The sequence below is a fragment of the Equus asinus genome, chromosome 2 (genome assembly GCF_041296235.1).
Source record: "Equus asinus isolate D_3611 breed Donkey chromosome 2, EquAss-T2T_v2, whole genome shotgun sequence".
In the NCBI taxonomy this organism is placed as follows: domain Eukaryota; kingdom Metazoa; phylum Chordata; class Mammalia; order Perissodactyla; family Equidae; genus Equus; species Equus asinus.
Genome location: NC_091791.1, coordinates 76,220,543 through 76,234,965, shown reverse-complemented (window position 1 = coordinate 76,234,965; position 14,423 = coordinate 76,220,543).

The following is a 14,423-nucleotide window of genomic DNA, read 5'->3' as shown; positions in this document are numbered from 1 at the left end:
CTAACAGCCTTGCCCAGAGGAAATACTAACCAGAGATTCTCAGGCTAAAATGAAAGAACACTAGACAGTAATTCAGATCCACACAAAGGAAAAAAGAGCACCAGTAAAAGTAACTATTTACGTATTATGAATGACACTATAAACATCTTTTTGTTTGTAAATCTTTTCTTGTTTATCCGTTTTAAAATACTGCATTAAAATAACTATAAAACTGTGTCAATGGACTTAGATATAATTTTTATCAAAAATAATAGTACCAAAGAGTGGGAGTAGTGAAGCACTAGTGGAGCAAAGTCTTTGTATATTGTTAAAACACTACTTGTAATCCCCAGGTCAACAGCTAAGAAAAGAACTTGGAAAAGTGTGGTAAAATAAACATCAAATAAACTAAAAAGGTATACTAGAAATGCTCTATTTAACAAAAAAGAAGGCAAGAAATCAAGGAATATAGGAACAAGAAAAAGACATGACACATATAAAACAAAGAGCAAAATAGTGAACATAGATCTCACTTTATCAGTCACTGCGTTATGTATAAATTGATTAAGTATCCCAATCAAAAGCCAGAGATTGTAGAACTGATTAAAAAATTATCCAACTATATGCTATCTAAAAGAGACACATTTTATATTCGAAGACATAAATAAAGAATGAAAACAGATATACTATGTAAGGGGCAAACAAAAGATGTTTTACGACAAAAATTTTTGCTAGATACAAAGAAAGACCTATTATCATATATCAGAGTTAATCCATCAGGAAAATATAATTATAAACATTTATACACCTAACAACAGAGACCCAAAATACTTGAAGCAAAAGTTGACAGAATTCAAGGGAGAAATAGACAATTCAATAATAACAGTTAGAGACTTTAATAACCCAATATCAATAAAAGACAGAACAATTTGGCAGAAGTTCAACAACAAAATAGATGACTTGAATAATGCTGTAAACCACATAAATGCACCTTGAGAAAACACTATAAACCACATAAATGCACATGAATTATTCTCCATATGCCAGCCCACAAAATAATTCTTAATAAGTTTAAAAGGCTTGCAATCATATTTTCTCCACCTCAGTGGAATAAAATTAGATGCGAACAACAGAAACAAATTTGGGAAATCCCCAAGTTTGTCTAAATTAATCAACATATTCCTAGACAATCAATGGGTCAAAAAATGAATTGCATAAAAAAAAGTTTGAACATGTTAAATATTCATCAAGAGATGAATGATAAACAGAAGTAGTATGTCTATTCATGTCCAAAATCTGCAGTGTCGGCTGGCAAGCTGGAGACATAGGAAGGGCCCATGTTGCAGTTCAAGTCTGAAGACCTTAAACATCACAATGAGTAAAAATAATCAAATAATATCAACACCATGATGAATCAGACATGGGAATTATCTGACAAGGATTTTAAAGAAACCAACATAAAAATGCATCAACAATCAATTACAAATTTTCTTGAACCAAATGAAAAAAGAGAATCTCTGCAAATGAATAGAAGCTATAAAAAGAACCAAATGGAAGTTAGAGAAATGATAAAGATAGCAACTGAAATTTAAAAAACCCCAAAGAACCTCACTGAATTGGCTCAGTGGTAAAGTGGAGATGACAGAGGATAGAATTAGTGAACTTGAAGACAGATTGATAGAAATCACCTAATCTGAACAAGAAAAAGAATATAGAGTAAAAAACAACAACAACCAACCATTAGAGCCTCAGAGACCAGTGGGTCAATAACAAAGGATTCAACACTTGTATTATCAGAGTCCCGGAGGACAGTACAAAGAGAGGAGAATTGAGAGTATTCAAAGAAATAATGGAAAAAACTCAAATTTGATGAAAGACAAAAACACAGATTGAAGAAGCTGAGCAAATGAGTAACAAGATAAACTAAAGAGATTCACGTCAATACACAGTATAATTAAACTCTGGAAAATTGAAACAAAAAAATCTTAAAAGCAGTCAGCGAGAAACAACATGTAACTAGAGAGGAACACCAACTGTAAAACAGTGGATTTCTCATCTGAAATAATAGAGGCCAGAAGGAAGCGGCATTTTATTTATTTTAAATGTTTGTTTATTTTAAATTGAGACATGATTTACATACCGTAAAATTCACCCTTTTAAAGTATGCAATTCAGTGGTTTTTAATATATTCACCCAGTTGTGCAACCATCACCACTGTGTAATTCTAGAACAGTTTCAACATCACTAAAGGAAACTTGGTACCCATTAGCAGTCACTCATCATTCATTCTCTTCCCTCTCCCTGGCAATCACTAATTTACTTTTGTCTCTATGGACTTGCCTACTCTGGACATTTCATATAAATGGAAACATATAATATGTGGCCTTTTGTATCTGGATCATCTCACTTATTTCAAGATTCATCCATGTTGCAGCACCTTGACACTTCATTTCTTGTTATGGCTAAATAATATTCTATTGTATGGTAATACCCCATTTTGTTTATCCATTCACTGATTGATGGATATTTGGATTGCTTTCACGTTCGGGCTATCATGAATAATGCTGCAATAAACATTTTAGTACAATTATTTTGTGCAAATGTATTTTAAGTTCTCTTGGATATGTATTTAGGGGTGTAATCATTGACTCATATGGTAATAACTGTATGTTTTGTATGAGGAACTATCAAACTGTTTTTACCAAGTGGCTGCACCATTTACATTCCCCTAAGTGATGGATGAGGATTCCAATTTCTTCATATCCTCTTAGGTACTTTTTATTGTCCATCTTTTTTTTATTAATATCTATCCTAGTGGGTGAAGTGATCTCTCATTGTGGTTTTGATTTGCATAATGACTAATGATGTTGAGCATCTTTATTGTGTTTATTGGATACTTGTATATCTGCTTGAAGAATGCCTAAGTTTGACACCACAGCACGGCTCATTATTTTATTGGGTTATTTATCTGTTTATTTTTGAGTTGTAAGTGGTCTTTATATATTCTGGTTACAATTCTCTTGTCAGATTGATGACTTACAAATATCTTTTCCCATTCCATGGATTTTCTTACAACTTTCTTCATAACGCCATTTGAAGCACAAAATTTTAAATTTTAATGAAATACAGTTTATCCATTTTCACTTTGGCTTCTTCTGCTTTTGGTGTCATGTGTAAGAAATAATTACCAAACCCAAAATCTCAATGACTCACACCTATGTTTTCCTCTAAGAGTTTTATAGTTTAAGCTCCTACATTTAGGCCTTTCACCCATTTTGAGTTAGTTTTTATACATTGTTTAAAACAGCAATCCAACATCATTCTTTTGCTTGTAGTTGTCCAGTTGTCCCAGCACCATTTGTTGAAAAGATTATTCTTTCCCCATTGAATGGTTTTGGTATCCTCGCTGAAAATCAATTGACATTAAATCTGAGGATCTATTTCTGGACTCTTGATTCTATTCCATTTGTCTATATGTCTATCCTTATAACAGTGTCATATTGTTTTGATTACTGTAGCTTTGTAGTAAGTTTTAAAATGAGGGAGTGAATCCTCTAACTTTGTTCTTTTTTGAGATCCTTTTTGGCTATTATGGGTTCCTTGTATTTGCACATGAATTTTAGGATCAGAGGGTCCATTTTTTCACAAAACAACAAAAAAAACCTAGTTGAGATTTTGATGAGGATTGTGTTGAATCTGTACATCAATTTGGGAAAGAATGCCATTTACCAGTATTAACTCTTCCTCCACAACCACAGGCTGTCTTTCCAATTATTTAGGTCTTTAATTTCTTTCAGTAATGTTTTCAGTTTGTAGTGTAAAAGTCTTCCACGTCCTGGTTAAATTTATCTCTAAGTATTTATTCTTTTTGATGCTTTTGTAAATGGAATTGTGTTTTTAATTTCATATTCAGATTTTTTTGTTGCTCATATATAGAAATATAATTGATTTTTGTATATTGACCTTATATCCTGCAACCCCATTAAACTCATTTATTAACCCTAATTTTTTTTGTGTGTGTGGATTTTTTAGGGTTTTCAATGTACAAGATCATGTAATCTGTAAGTAGATAAAGGTTTATTTCTTTGTTTTAATCTATATGCTTTTTCTTTACTTTTTTTCCCTCACTTAATCTAATTAAAAATAAGCAAAGGATATGAACAGATGTTTCACTAAAGAGAATTTACAGATGACAATCACATGAAAATATGTTCAGCATCATTAGTTATCCAAGAAATACAAATTAAAACCATGATGAAATGTCACTGCACATCTATCAAGAATGGCTAAAATTAAAGATAGTGATAGTGGTAATATCACATACTGGCAAGGATGTAGATAACTGCATCACCCTTACATTACTTATGGAAATGAAAAATGTTATAGCCACTCTGGAAGATAGTTTGGCAGTACCATATGAAACTAAACATAGGACTACCATACAAGCCAACAACTGCACTCTTGGACATTTATTCCAGAGAAATGGAAACTTCTTTGCATGTAATAAACCTTTACCCAAATGTACAAAGCAGCTTTATTCATAATAGTAAAAAACTGGAAGGAGTCCAGATGCCCTTCAATTGGTGAATGATTAAACAAATGGCGGTTTATCTATACCATGAATATTACTCACCAATAAGAAGGACACATGCAACAACCTGTGTGAATCTCAAGAGAATTATGCTGAATGAAAAACTCCAATCTCAAAAGGTTGCATACTGTTTGATTCCATTTATATTACATGCTTGCAATGATAAAATCATAGGGATGGAGAACAGATTGATAGTCATCTGGGATTAGGGACAGGGGATGGGGGAGGGAGGTGAATGTGGTTGTAGAAGGACTACACAAGATCCAGAACAGATGCAATTGTTCTGTATCTTGACTGTGGTAGTGAATAAACAAAACTATACATATGATAAAATTGTATGAAAATTAATACACACACAAATCAGTACAAGTGAAAACCAGTGAAATCTGAATAAGATTTTAGGATTGTATCAGTGTCAATATCATGCTTGTGTGGGCCGGCCTGGTGGCACAGTGGTTAAGTTCACATGTTCCTCTTTGGCAGCCCGGGGTTCACCAGTTCAGGTCCCAGGTGCAGACCTATGCACCACTTGTCAAGCCATGCTGTGGCAGGCATCTCACATATAAAGTAGAGGAAGATGGGCGCGGATGTTAGCTCAGGGCCAGTCTTCCTCAGCAAATAAAAGAGTAGGATTGGCAGCAAATGTTAGTTCAGTGCCAATCTTCCTTAAAATAAATACATAAGTAAATAAGTAAATAAATAAATATCACGCTTGCAGTATTGTACTATAGTTTTACAAAATGAGAGAAACTGGATAAACAGTACATGAAATCTCTCTATTATTTCCTATAACTGCCAATGAATCTGTAATTGTCTCAGTAAAAGACTTTATTAAAAACAAAAAAAAAAGACAGCAGAAAGATGGAAATTGTAGGGGAAGAATCCAGAGAGTGGTAATTAAGAAGATGAGGAAGTCAAGTCCTTTTTGAAGAAAAGGACAAAATAAGATATATTTCAGATGCATTATTCCAGGAAAGAGAGAAGATGATAGGTCATGCTTCTTACTCCCATTTACTCTGAGCTCAGTCCCACCTGGTTCACATGGGCTCCCCATGGGCACCACACTACTCACCCCCACATGTAGCAACTGACCTTTGACCATAGAGCTTCCCAGGGGCCCAGGGGGCCCCCTGCAAAGTTGAAGGAGCAAAGGTACCATCTAGAAATGGAACCAAACCTGGGCAAAGTTTGGGAATATTTACCAAATTCAGTAAGTAACTTCCATTGTTACATTCCATCTTGCTTTCCTGGGATGCACAGTTTTAGGTGAGTTACCACCAAAGTTGACCTAACTCTAGATTTTAGGGGTCAGGCCTAGATTTCCAATAAAGAACAATGATGCTCCAGAGTCACCCTTCTCTCTAAAACACTTTGGAAGAGAATGTGATTAACCACCTGCACTGTTTGGGATGCTGGAGTATAAACCCTGAGTCTTGGGTGGCCACACAGCCCATGATGGAGGCAGGGGCTGGAGCTTAGACCTGACCTGATTTTCTGCCCTTTTGTGGACTGACTTTGTCAGTGAGGTTGAGTTAGCACTGCTCTGGAAATGGTAAACTAAAGTCCTAGACAAATCAGTGGGTAAGGGGTTAGAACTAGGACCAGGACCCAGGGTAGGTTTCCAGACTTGGGGTAGGCATTATAGTGCAGTGATCAGAGCACAGTTCTAGAATCAGCCCACCTCAGATGGAGTCCAGGACTCTCACTTATGCACTGCCTGAGCTTGGGGAATTCACCAAACTTCTTTGTGTTTGTGACCTTACCTGTGTGAGGGGAGCACCAATGGGATCCATCTCTAAGGCCTTGTAAAGGGCTTAAGACAGTGTTGGCCAGGCCACAGAGGCCCAGATGAACTTACAGGTAATTACTTCACAATGTCTGACTCTGAGTCCAGGCTAGCTTGGAGCTGGGGACGCGGGCGGAGGAGTCTTTCCCTGGAACTTGGGGAGAGAGGCTGAGGATGAAGCCCAGCAGAACAACCCTCTGCTTAGGGGTTGAGCCTTGGTCTGGTTTTTAGCACGTTTTCCACACAGGGTGGCTATGATGCCTCATGCAGGCACACAGTGGACACATTCTGATGGTGATCTGAGGGACATGAGTGGGAGTCTTTTGGTGACTAATGGTCATAATCTGAGAAGGAAGATGGAGTCAATGAGGCAGCTGGGTCCTGAAATCAGTTCTATTTAGAGGTAGCCTTCAGCCAGACTGACCAGGGATGGACACAGGACCCTGGGCTCAGGATGTCCCAGGCCTGTGACCATGTCTTCCCAAGTCACTTCTGGTGACGTCCATATCTGTTGGTAAATTTGGTTTCCTGGGCACAGGCCTATTTTCTGCATGGCCCACTTGCTCCTATCTCTTCTCCCCTCCACTTCTGGGCCTCAGATGGGAACCTACCCCCAACCAGCCAGTATCTTCTGACTTGTCCTTCTTTTACCTTCCCGGAGTAGTCCTCTGCTGTGCTTCCTGCACCATCTTCACCCAGTCCTCTTCCGCTTCTTTATGCTTCTCCTTCCAGTCTTCAGCCTCCATCCCCCACCCTGACATGATCACAGCTTCCCCCTAACAGTTAACCTCTTAGGGAACTTCTCTGACTCACAGCAGCTGCTCAATTAGGGATGCATATGAAAGCATTTACAGAAGCCCTTGCAATGTTTAAGCTCCCATGGTGTGCAGGCAGAGGGTTGGGTGCTGGGGGAGCCTCACCCCAATCTCGGATCTCCCCAAGGCAATTGTCTTTGTGCCTGGAGTTGGGCTGGAAGAGGCATGCCAGGAGGGCATGTGAGGTTGACAATCAGAGCAGGAGCCCCAGGCAAAGCAGAGGCATGGTTCAGGCTATATCTGAGACATAAAGGGAATGCCCTAGGGTAGAACCTTCTACTTGATGTACAAATGCTGACCTGTGACTCCCATGAACTACGGACTATGCTGGGCATCTGGGATGGGAAAAGCTGTAGTGTATCTGTTCTTGAAACACCTGCCATCTAGCAGAGGAGAAATCAGGAGCATGAAGCTTTGAATAGCTCGGTTCTACTTCCTATGAGACAGGAGAGAGGCCCTTTTTGTCTCATTTAACTTTCCATGTTAAGGGGAAGAAGACTTAATGCCTGGTGTCTTCTAATACTTGATCCCGATCCCACTTTTAGAATTGAAGATGCATTAGCATCCATTATATACATGGGGAATTTGAATCTTAGAAATACTAAAATACTTGATCAAGGTCACTCAGCTAGTGAGTGGTAAAGCTGGGATTTGAATCGAGGTCTTTCTGTTTCTTTCGAGATGTCCCTTTGGTGACAGGTAAGCATGTACTGCCTGGGGAGGAGTCAGGGAGAAGAGTTGGGGGATAAGGAGGACCATGGTAGTGGCCTGGGCAGGAGATGATGTGGGCGTGAGCTGGGACAATGTCAGTGGAGGGGTGAAAGGGGGCCGGAGAGAGATGCGGGATGTGTGATTGTGAGCCTTTTGCAAAGGTTAACTTGGCTGGGCAGAGGGCTGGGCTTTGAGGATACAGAGATGAATGGCATCAGTGAGCTCACGGTCCAATGGGTAAGGGAACTGGGAGCTGACAAGCACAGAACAGCATCACTGACATTCTGTCAGAGGAGAAGCCCCAGTACAGAGAAGGTGAACTCAGAGAAGGCTGCCTGGAGGTGGTGAGCTTGGAGCTGATTCTTGAGAAGAAGTCAGAGAGGGGAGCCAGAGGAAACCAAGAGCTAAACACCCTTTCCAGAAAAAGCAAGAAGTGGGTGAAGAGAAAGCAGAGGATGGAATGTCGCAATCTCTGTGCTTTCTAAAGTTTTTTTCTCTAAGTCTATAGAGCTCCATCCGTCTCCCACACAGATGCTTCAGGGCAGTGTTCCTGCCTGCACCCCGTGACTTTACCTCTTCCAGCCATCCTCCCCTGGACAGTCCAACAGTCTGCTGATCTTGCTCTACAGCTCCCTGGGCAGCCACTCCTCCATGGCATCAAGGGTCTCCTCCAAGGACTTGGTCTTCTTCTTGGTCCACCTGAGGGGGTTGGCAATTCTGTGCGTGGGTGTGTCCACTTCGATGCCTGACATGGCCATGGCCAAGTGTGCCACCTGGCAGTGACACCAGTTGTGGTTGCTCCTCAATATTCCAGGCTCTGTGGGAGAGCTGACATTTCACATTCCACCCATGGAGGTGCCAACGTGTAAAAGCCTCAGTCCTCAACCTCAAACAGCATGCTGTGTGGCAGAGAAGACAGATGTCTGAAATCATCACTGCATAGATTAGAATGGGATCTATGAGCCACAACATCAGCTTGACAGGCTAACAGAGGGAGGAAGCACACCAGGTGGGGAGGTAAGGAAGACTTCATGGAGGGGGTGGCATGAGGAAAGGTCTGGGGGATGGAAAGGATTCTGTGGGTGGTGATGTGGGGACGATGGAGACAGGGTGAGTCAAGGAGGCAGTGCACCGCTGCTGGTCAGTTTAGTGGGTGCTGAGGCTGCACGGTGGGACGGACAGAGATACCACCACCCAGGGGAGACTGGGGGCTCTCTGGCCGCCTCAGGTATTGGGACTTAATTAGGGAGGAGCCTCCAAGTAAAGGGGCCCGGATGACCAGAAATGCAATCAAAGGCTGTTTCACAGATGGAGAGGAGGCAGTGAGGTCTAGACTAGGTAGTAGGTGCTGGAAGTGAGAGAGAAATACTGCTGGATTTAGAGACTGATGTGAAGCTGGGATTAGGGAAGAGAGAGGGAGAGAGGGCAAGGGGTGGGGTGCACGGTTGGTGAGGAGGAGAGGGGTGGGCCCTTCTGTCTCAGCTGCCATTGGGGATGATGGAGCACCCTGGACATGGCCAGGCTGAGACACGGCCCAGCCCAAGGCCATATGACCACCCCCCAGGGACTGTTTGTTTTCTTAGCTGCCTACTGGCATCTCTGCCCTGCTGGGGCTCCACTGAAACAGAGCTTCAAGACTTCCAGTGTTTCTTTCTTTCTTTAAGTTCCAGAATGGGAAAGACCATGGGCTTGGAGTTAAGCAGGAGAAAATCAGTGATTAGAAAGTGATGGCTGGCTAGCATCCACCCAGGAAGCTCAGAGTCCTGCTGAGGTAGTTCCTCAAAGGTGTGGACGTCCCAGGAGCCAGCTGGGCCTCCCCTGGTCAAGGTGAGGAGAGGTCCCCACTGGAGGGGCAGGGAGCACGGGCAGGACAGGATGAGGACCCCTTTCCCCTCATGGTGTAGAGATAGAGGAATTTGCCAAGTCAAAGGATAGAACAGCCTCAACAACTTAGTGTTTTTTGCTCCCATGGATGGCACAGCCTCCCCTAAGCAGGCAGGTCTTCCACTCCTCACAGGCCTCCGTTCCCCGAGTCCCAAAAGGTTACTAAGCATGGCAGGGTAGACCTTACGGTAAGTGAATACATAATTATATCTCAGTTAGTGAAAATAGAGGAGACTATTTTCCCTGACAACTTAGGAAATGATTTCTATCTTAACCAATAAATCACTTATAACTCAAAAAATGGAAAAAAAAAAAAGGAAAAAGAATTAGGGACAGATGAAACAGGTTCATAGATTATAGGCCCCTTCTCACCTGTTGGCCTGCTAAGCAGTGAGGACAGCCCCTTAGGACAGTCCCTCCATAGATGTGACCTGCAGTGGAGAGCCGGTTTGCCCTGGGTACCGTGCCAGCGAGTGGGAGCCTGGCATCAAATCCAGAACCTGCCCCAAGCCCAGCCTTTCCCTTTACACTTCAGCAGCTTCTCCAAGGCCCCTAGCCTCCCCCAATGCCCAGAAATCTTTGTCACTCAGGCTAGTCATTCAAAGCAGTAGTCCGCTTCACCCCTGAAGGCGTGTGGGAATCTGAAAGCATACATGCCATCAGGCAATAGTCTCTGACCAATCAACTAGTCCTTCACATATATTTGGGCACCTATTGGAAAAATAAAGGATGAGTTTTCCCCAAAGTGAAAAAAACACAGCCTGAAACAAGAAACAACTAGGTGCCAAATGATGTCATTCCAGCGTACAAGACTGACATTGCTCCAGAGGTGACCATGGCAAAGTAGAGAGAGAGCAAGTTTTCCTCAGAGAAGACAGTGACCCAAATGGCTATCATTTATTAAGCCTTTTCTAGGTGCCAGGCATTGTTCAAGGTGCTTTATATGGCTAACTCATTTAATTTAACCATCCAATGTGATAGGCTCCTAATTGCTCAAGGTCGTCCATTTAGAGACCCAGTCTGACTTTCAAGATTTTGTTCTGTACTGGCCCATGAAGGATGACGATGTGGTATTTATTGAGGGCTTATCATGTGCAAGGCTAAGCCCCTTACATAAATGGTCACATTGAATCTTTAAAAATTTCTAGGAAGATGTCTCTCCATTTCATATATGGGGAAACTAAGATTCAGCGTGAAGAAAGATTTCCAGGCAAGGGGCATAGAAAACAAGCAGATGAGAGCTTACTGAGGATGGCAGCAAGGAGATGGATGGGCATGGATGGACACTCATCACTGAGAAGTTATAGATCTCCAATGTTAGATGAATAAGATGGAAGCATCTGACTAATAAAAATGACAAGCAATAGGATGTATTGGAGAATATGAGGAAGCCATTTGGTATAAACCTAATTCAGCCTGACCCTATCTTTCCAAAAGGGCCTGACTGTGCCTGTTGAGCATGCATTGTATATCTGCTTTAGATATTCCCTATGGCAAGAACAAAGGCCCTTGAGATAAAGGTGCAACTTCCCTCCCCCTCCCAACGCTGCCATTCCCTTAAGGATTAAGCATCTTTCCTTAGGCTAGGAACTGATTGCTGGGCTCACCTGTGACCACCCAGCTTGAGACAACAGGCTTGCCTCCTGCTATGCTCACAGAGATAGCAGACCCACTACCTGCTGTGTCCATCAAGTGCTGTGCTGACAGGGAAATCTTGTGACTATTGTGGGAGGGACATTTCAATCATATGTGAAACGTCCTGTATGGGGGTATATAACCACTCTGTACACCTCACATCTTTGGTGCCCTTTCTTCCTTCGGGAAGAAAGGCCCAGGGCCATGGTCCTCAGATTTCAGCTCAGAATAAACTCACCCAAATTTTCATTCACAGATTGGTTATGGATTATTTTTGTCAACAGGAGCAGGGCAAAACCCCAGAGAAAGGAGTAAAGGAAACAGAAATAAGCGACCTACTCGACAAAGAGTTCAAACAAAATATCATAAGGATGCTCACAGATATTGGGAGAAGACTGGATGTACACAGTGAGCTTATCCACAAATAAGTGGAAATATGAAAAAGAACAAATCAGAAATTAAGAATACAATACTGGAAATGAAAACTTCACTAGAGGGACTCAATAGCAGATTAGACGATGCAGAAGAACAGATCAGTGAACTAGATGAAAGACTAGAGGCAATAACCCAACCTGAAAAGAAAAAAGAATTAGACAGAATGAGAACAGTCTAAGGGAACTCTGGGACAATACCAAGCTCGCTAACATTCAGATTACAGATGTCCCAGAAGGAGAAGAGTGAGTGTAAGGGGCAGAAAATTTATTTGAAGAAATAATAGATGAAAATTTTCCTAACCTAAGGAATGAAACACACATCCAAGTACAGGAAGCACAGAGAGCTCCAAACAAGAGAAGCCCTAAGAAGCCCACACCAAGACACATTATAATTAAAATGTCCAAAATTAAAGGTAAAGAGAGAATCCTAAAAGCAGCAAGAGGAAGGCCACAAGTGACATACAAAGGAAAGCCCATAAGGCCATCAGTGGACTTCTCAGCTGAGACCATACAGGCGAGAAAAGAATGGCGTGACATATTTAAAGTGCTGAAAGGAAAAAACCTACAGCCAAGAATACTCTATCCACCAAGGTTGTCATTCAGAACAGAAGAAGAGATAAAGAGCTTCCCAGACAAGCAAAGATTAAAGGGGGTTATCACCAAGAAACCACTTCTACAAGAAATGCTGAATGGAATTATTTAAGTGGGAAAGTGATGACCACAAATGGAGATTAAAAAAATATATCAAAAAAAAAAAACACCCCAAAAATACCCAGGCAATAAAATCATTGTAAAGGTGAAACTATAGTAAAGGTAGCAGATCAACTACCTGTGAAGATAATATGAAGGTTAAAAGAGAAAGTACTAAAATCACCTATTTCAATGATAAGAGGGTAATGGACATACACATAGTAAGCAAGAGACTATATGTGATTTCAAAAACATAAAATGTGGGAGGAGGAGAGTAAAAAAATAGAGCTTTTAGAAAGGGGTCAATCTAAAGAGTTTATCAACTTAATATAAACTATTATATACATAGACTATTAAATAGGATCCCCATGGTAATCACAAATCAGAAACCTATAATAAGTAAGCAAAAAAATAAGACAAAAGAAATCACACATATTACTAAAGACAGCCATCAAACCACAAGGGAAGAGAGCAAGAGAAAAAGAAAGGAAGAGAGAAGAATTACTAAAACACCCAGAAAAAAAAGTAATAAAATGGCAATAAATACATATTTATCAACAGCTACTTTAAACATCAATGGAATAAATGCTCCAATCAAAAGGCATAGGGTGGCCAATTGGATAAAAAAAAAGACCCATGTACATGCTGCATACAAGAGACACACTTCAGACCTAAAGACACTCACCAACTGAAAGTGAAAGGATGGAAAAAGATATTCCATGCAAATGGCAAAGAAAAGAAAGCAGGGGAGCAATACTTATATCAAACAAAATAGACTTTAAAACAAAAAATGTAACAAGAGATAAAGACAGGTACTACATAATGATAAAGGGAACAATCCAACAAGAAGATATAGCATTTGTAAATATCTATGCACCCAACTAGGAGCACCTAAATATATAAAGCAATTATTAACAGACATAAAAGGAGAAATAGACAGTAACACAATGATAGTAGGGGATTTTAACACTCCACTTACACCAATGGATAGATGACCCAAACAGAAGACCAATAAGGAAACAATGGCCTTAAATGACACATTAGACCAGATGGACTTAGTAGATATATGTAGAACATTCCATCCAAAAACCACAGAATACACATTCTTTTCAAATGCACATGGAACATTCTCCAGGATTGATCACACGTTAGGCCACAAAACAAGTCTCAATAAATTTAAGAAGATCGAAATAATACCATGCATCTTTTCTGACCACAAAGGTATGAAACCAGAAATCAGCTACAGGAAGAAAACCAGAAAAGCCACAAAAATTTGGAGATTAAACAAAACGCTACTGAACAACGATTGGGTCAATGAAGAAATCAAAGGAGAAATCAAAAAACTCCTGGAGATAAATGAAAATACAACATGCCAGATCTGTGGTATACAGCAAAAGTGGTTCTAAGAGGGAAGCTTATAGCAATTCAGGCCTACCTCAACAAACAAGAAAAATCCCAAATAAACAATCTAAAATCTCATCTAAAGGTACTAGAAAAAGAAGAACAAACAAAGCCGAAATCAGCAGAAGGAAGGAAATAATAAAAATCAGAGCAGAAAGAGATGAAATAGAGACTAAAAAAACAATAGAAAAAAATTAATGAAACCAAGAGCTCGTTCTTTGAAAAGATAAACAAATGTGACAAACCCTTAGCTAGACTCACCAAGAAAAAAAGAGAGGAGGCTCAAATAAAATCAGAAATGAAAGAGGAGAAATTACAATAGACACCTCAGAAATAAAAAAGATAATAAGAGAATACTATGAAAAGCTACAGGCCAACAAATTCGATGATCTAGATGAAATGGATAAATTCTTAGTAACATACAACCATTCAAAACTGGACAAAGAAGAAGTAGAGAATTTGAACACACTGATCACCAGTAAGGAGATTGAAATGGC